The sequence below is a fragment of the Mauremys reevesii genome, linkage group 12, assembly GCF_016161935.1.
Source record: "Mauremys reevesii isolate NIE-2019 linkage group 12, ASM1616193v1, whole genome shotgun sequence".
Lineage (NCBI taxonomy): Eukaryota > Metazoa > Chordata > Testudines > Geoemydidae > Mauremys > Mauremys reevesii.
The window spans coordinates 23300671-23306677 of NC_052634.1; the positions used below are offsets into that span (position 1 = coordinate 23300671).

Here is a 6007-nt window from a genome sequence, read left to right on the forward strand (position 1 = left end):
CCTCAGTGTGCAGTTTGTGTCTCTTTTGCTGCAGTTGATGTGTGTGCAGCATGTGTGGTGGACAGGGGCACTGTGTGCTCACATGGGAATTCACCACCCTTGGTGCAGGATTTGACTTGTTCCTGGAGTGAATGTAGCGCTGTGGAGTGTCAGGCACAGGCTGCATGACCCCCTCCATTTATCCTTGGTGCAGATACAGCCCAGGCAGCGCTACTGCAACGTCCCATCCTGCTGCCCTCCACCATCATCTGCACAGCCCACCTGTCAAGGCAGGCGGGGAATGTTGCTCCATGGATCCTGGTTCTCAGATGGGGCTGCCCTGGGATGGGCGGGGTGTGGTTGCATCCATTAGGTCACCAGACTGAGCCTTCTAATATCCTTGGTGACTATTCCCAAGATCCAGGACTTTGTGCTCAAACAAAGAAACATCTCCCAGCTTCCTGGTTGAAAATAAGGCCCTTTCCTTGCAATATACAGGAAAGAAGTAGATCTTCACCCCAGATGGGACTTGAACCCACAATCTCTGGCTTCGGAAGCCAATGCCTTATCCATTAGGCCACTGGAGCCCTGATGTACAGCTCCTCAAGAGATGGAAATTTCCTCTCATAAATGCACATTCCTCACATTTGCTTCAACACTAAATAGCCCCTTTATGTGCCTTACAGAAACATCTGCATCCCCTGGCAGCGAGGCACCTGGGCAGGTCGCTGACAGAGCTGAGCACCACCTTTCTGCCAGCCATCTTTAGAGAAAAACCCCACCCTAGAGTCACCCCTCCCTCCTTCAGCACCTCCACGGCTGTGGCTCTGAGTGGCAGTAGGATGATTAGGGGGCGAATCTGGGGCTGGAAGGGGGGTAAGGTCGGCCTGTAAGGAGTAACCAGGTGGGGCAGACCCAGGGGGAGGCTGTGGGCTGCTGGTTGGTTGTTGGGATCCGAGCTCTAGATCAAAGCTGCACAGTGACCTGACCCCAGGGTTATAGGGCCGACATAGTGACCCCCTTACTGGCCTCGGTGACCCTCAAACCCTTGTTACTAAGGGCATTGAGGAGTCTCTGTCCCTTAAAGCTTCTGGGAGCTCCCCAGCAGGCTGCGGGCGTCAGCCGCCTCCTGCCACACAGGTTAGACTCTTGGCACCGTGCCAGCCGCCCCCTCGCTTGCAGGCCCAGTGTAAGAAGCAGGAGGCCTGGTGCTGGCAGAAGAGGGTTTTGATTAATCAACCTCTGTGTGATGGGCACAGGACGCTTCCACTGTGTCCCTCTGCTGGCTTTTCTTCAGCAGCGCCTAGCGGCCCTGGCTCCAGGCTAGTGCCTGGTCAGCTCTGGCACTGGCAGGAAGCGCTGCAGGGTGCTGGGCAGCGGCCCTGGCAAACCAGCTGCTGGTAGGTGTCTCTCTGGTATCATGGGTCAGTGAGTGCAGCTGTTAATGGAAAGGAGGGGGGGTTATGCTCCCCCAGGGATGCCACTGAAGGCTCCTCATGGGCTCCTCAAGGTCTGCTGGGAGCCGTGATGTCCCCCTTTTGCCACGTTGAAGGCTCCCTCCTGGACACAGTGGATTCACCTGCTGCCTACAAGAGTGTGGGGGCCGCGCTGCAAAAGCGCATCTCCCAGCAGCCATGCCAGAGCCTCAGGTTTAATCCTCAAGGCCGAGCGCAAAACCTTCAGCCGGGAACATTTCGCTCCCTTCCCGCCTCCGCCCAAGCGGCAAGGGAGAAGCAGAGGAGACACACCAGCTCAAAGACGCCTCCCTCCCACTTTCCTGTACGCTGTGCAAAGCTCTTGGCCTGCCTCACGCCTCGTCAGGAAAGCGCGGCCATGCGGCCCAAGCCTGAGTCACGTCCGCAGCCTGGCCCGCCCCGCCCCGGCTGACGGCCGCGCAGAGCCACGCGAGTCAATGGCAGGTCGAGTCGGGAGCCTCGGCTCTTTCCCCTGACAGCCACACACACAGCGCTGCCTAGCGCCCCGAGAGCCTCCCTCGTGTTCTCCCGCAGCAGCCGCCTGCCAGTGTGGGTGGGAAAAGGGGACCAGGAAGCACTGCAGCCTCATTCCGGGACAGGAGGCCCTCACCACGCCTAGGCCTGCCTCTTGCCTTCAGCCCAGGCAGTCAGAGGTGCCAGGGAGCTCCCTGGCAGGCCGCCGCCTCAGCCAGGAAATAAGGAAAAGGGGATGAATGAAGAAGTCAGGAAATAACAAGTAAATGAAGAGGTTTGTCAAATGGGTTTCTGCCCGATTTACCATTTTCTCAGCTACCGCTCAAAGTTAAAGACCTAAAGTCGACCTATCGGCATAAGTACAGATGGTTAGAATGGAATTAAAAGGAGCTGCTGTCACAACTGTTAGGTGCCTGCAAGCAGCATGCAGACCGTTTAAAAACACTGCAATTAGAGGCTCAGATGAAACGTTTGCCCTAAATCAGAATCGACAATAGGAGGACCAGCAGAACGCCACTCTAGGTAAACGGCCGAGTAATGGAGGCTGTTAGAGGCAAAAAGTCATTCCTCAAAATTTGGAAATCAGATCCTAGTGAGGATAATAGGGAGGTGCACAAACTCTGGCCTGTTAAGTGTCAAAGTGTAACAAGTCAGGCCAAGAAAGAATCTGAGAAGCAACATGCTAAAGACACAAAAGCTAAGTATAAATCCGGTCAATGCGAGTCCTGGTCTGTCCCCACAGAAAGGTGAACCCCCTCTGTGGCTGGAGTGAGCTCCTCTAAGCCGACCTCACTACAGACCTGTGCCAGGTAGTGCTCATTGTAAAAATGTTTCCTCTGAAGGTTGGGAAAACGGGACCAGCGGTCCTCAGGCCGGCTGACACAATTAACCCGCCCCCTCCCCCCCAACAACAAACACCATGCAGTCAAGAGGAAGGGAGCCTTTGCTCTTCCCTCTCATGCCTTAACTGGGGACCATACATACTAATATAGCAGTAACCAGTGCCACAGAGCACAAAGCTCACCAGTAATGCCCTCCCTGGTCAGAGCTCCACCACCTTCTGTACTCGCACCGCGAATGTGAAGAACAAGACTCCAGCCCCATCATTCTTCCCTGGCCAGGAGGCCCTTCCTCCAATCACCCTCTGCCCATCAAGCTACCCTACAGTTGTTAATGTGCATTTCCTGAACACCCACCATGGCCAAGTCCAGCTGCTCCAAGGCACTGAACATCAAGCGCCTCCTCCTGGGCCCCCAAATCCCTGTCACCTTCCACACGGCCACTTTCACAGATGCCCCTTCCCTGGTACTGCCCTTGCTCAGCTGCGCAGAGGAGTTTTCATCCCCAATCCCTGCCTGTCACTGCCCAGCAGCCCTCTGGCACCATTCCTGAGGGTCACCCTGCCTCACTCTCTTCCTGCCATCTTGGGAAAGACAGCTCCCATCTCTCCTTGTTAAAGGTCAGGTGGGCCAACTAGGGGCAGAAGCCCATTCTATGTTTTCCTACTGCAGAACCCAAGATCAGAGACTCACCTTCAGGGCCACCCAAAGGGGAGGCAAGCAGGGCAATTTGCCCCAGGCCCCACAGGGGCCCCATGAGAATACAGTATTGCAACTTTTTTTTAATGGAAGGGGCCCCCAAAATTGCTTTGCCCCAGGGTAGCCCTGCTCACCTTGGGTGCAGGCATGGCTGTGCTTCCAGAGAACAAGCTGCCCCTGCACAAAGAGGATGAAAGATCCTGCTAAAGCCTGGGATTGAACCAGGGACCTTTAGATTTTCAGTCCAACGCTCTCCTAACTGAGCTACTTTGGGGCAATATTTGGGCCTGTTGCTTCTCTGTTGGGGATGTTTTTGCAGCAGTTGCACCCAAAAAGGACGTCATTGGGAGCGGCCCATGAAGACAAGACTCGCTTTTGCCTGCCTTGCTCAGCTTGACTTGCTGCCTCACCCCGTTCCTGCCCTAGTGCCCGGGCTGACCTGGTGGTGGAAGGGGACTGGGGGCCAGTGGTGCGGGGAGGAAGTTGAGCTGGACCCTGAGCTGGACTAGACCCTGGCGGTGACAGTCTGGCCACCACTTGCCGCCCACCCTGTTGTCCTGGCTTCCCCCACTGGGTGTCAGTTCGGGAGGGAAGTGGGGCTTCTGCCTCCCCGATTTTCACACTGCAGAGGAGTGTGAACAGGAAAACGAACGGCTGCTCCACACCCCCACCGGAGGAACCCGGCGCCCTTAGCTGTGGGGAGTAAGAAGTGGCTGTTGGCTGACAGGGCCTGTCCCCGACAGGGGCGGCTCTAGAAATTAGGCTGCCCCAGGCAGCGTGGTGCGCTGCGCCGCCCTCCTCGGTCCCGCGGCGGGTCCCCTCTTCCCGCGGCTCCGGTTGAGCTCCCGCGGCAGGTCCACCGGAGCCCCGGGACGAGCGGACCTGCCGCAGGCATGACTGCGGGAGCTCCACCGGAGCCGCGGGAACAGCGAACCTCCCGCGGGCACGGCTGCGGACGGTTCGCGGGTCGGGCGGCTCCGCTTGAGCTCCCGCAGTCATGCCTGCGGGAGGTCCAGCCGAGCCGCGGGACGAGCCCCCCTCCGCAGTCATGCCTGCGGCAGGTCAGGTCGTCCGCGGCTCCGGTGGACCTCCCGCAGGCATGACTGTGGCAGGTCCACCGGCCCAGCCTGCTGCCCCCTAGATTTGGCCGCCCTAGGCAACAGCTTGGTTTGCTGGTGCCTAGAGCCGCCCCTGGTCCCCGAGCAGCTGGAACAGCAGCTGCCGCCTCCCCCTCGGCTCCAGGCTGTGGGAAATGCTCATTGCCTGGCTGCATGGGCGGCTGCTGCTCCGTGCTCTGGAGAGCGTCTGTATTGCTCTGTCAACCCCCCGTCTTCACTGAGCCAGTCTGGTAAGGTCCCAAGTGCCCCCTCCGGCCTGGCAGCTGAGAGTCTGTGCAGACATCAGCCCCCCTGCCGGCCCCAGAGGCAGCAGCAGCGCCAGCACCACAGGGGCACTCGATGCACTTCCTGTGGGGAAATGGCTCCTTGGCGTCCAGCTGCTAGAGTGAGAGCCAGGAGAGAGCAGTGTCTGGCTCACCGTGGGGGAGAGAAGAGACCTGGTGAGTGCGGATCTCCCTCAGCCTCCCCCGCAAGGCTGGTCAGTTGTATTGTCACTGTGATAGTCGGTGCTTCCCTTCAGGGCCGGCCCTAGAGGAGTGCGGGGCCCGGGAAAAATCCCCCCTTTCCTCCTGCACTCCTTCCCCCAAGCCCCCAGCCCTGTCCCCTCCTGCCCCATTCCTCTCCCTCTCCCACCTCTTTCAGTCTCTGCTCTTCCTCCTCCCTGCCCAGGGCCTCCTGCACCCCACTGAACAGCTGATCACTGGCAAGTGGGAGGCGCTGAAGGGGAAGAGGAGGAGCTTGTCGGCAAGGCCTGTAGTGGGGGGGGGGCTGGCTGCCAGTGGGCCCTGAGCACCTATTTTTTCTCTGTTGTTTCTGCAGCCCCGTAGCTCCCATGGAGTCGCTCACTTGGCTCCTACACACCCTAGAGAGAGGAGCAGAACCAGGGCTATGGCTGATCTATGGGGCACTAGGTGAGTTGCAGAGGCTTCAGGGGCTCAGAGTTTGCCTCAGGGACACAGTGTGAGGTGGTGTCCCAGGCATCTCTATGAAAGGAGCAGAACAGGATTTCCTTGGGGTGGGGAGAGAATTGAGAGTGTCTCAGGGGGTTGTACAAAGGTATTGCCCGGGTGAGGGACTGGCTAAAACACAGGCCTTGCTGTGAGCAGGATTCGAACCTGCGCAGAGGAACCCTATTGGATTTTAACTCCAACACCTTAACCACTCGGCCATCACAGCTGTAAGCAGAAAACTGCCCCAATGCCAGAGAAACTGGTAAAGAATCCCAATGCCCAGGCGTGAAGTCATCTGAACTACAGAATTCCCACCGCAAACCTGGCTCCCAAAGCACAGGGGGGATTTGGGGTTTGTTCTCTTTGCTTAGCCATGTGCAGTAGCTCATGCTCCAATACATCTGTTAGTCTATAAGGTGCCACAGGACTCTTTGGCCTTGTCTACACTACAAGACTATTTCGAATCTACTTAA

At 57.9% G+C, this 6007-nt stretch overlaps 2 non-coding genes across 2 annotated transcripts; both read right to left on the bottom strand.

The window, feature by feature from the left end:
- Window positions 1-493: 493 nt before the first annotated feature.
- TRNAR-CCG lies at window positions 494-566 on the bottom strand. The gene has a single exon. It is a non-coding gene; the product is annotated as a tRNA-Arg (tRNA).
- A 5112-nt stretch (window positions 567-5678) lies between these two features.
- On the bottom strand, window positions 5679-5760 carry TRNAL-UAA. The gene has a single exon. It is a non-coding gene; the product is annotated as a tRNA-Leu (tRNA).
- Between the last annotated feature and the right edge of the window lie 247 nt (window positions 5761-6007).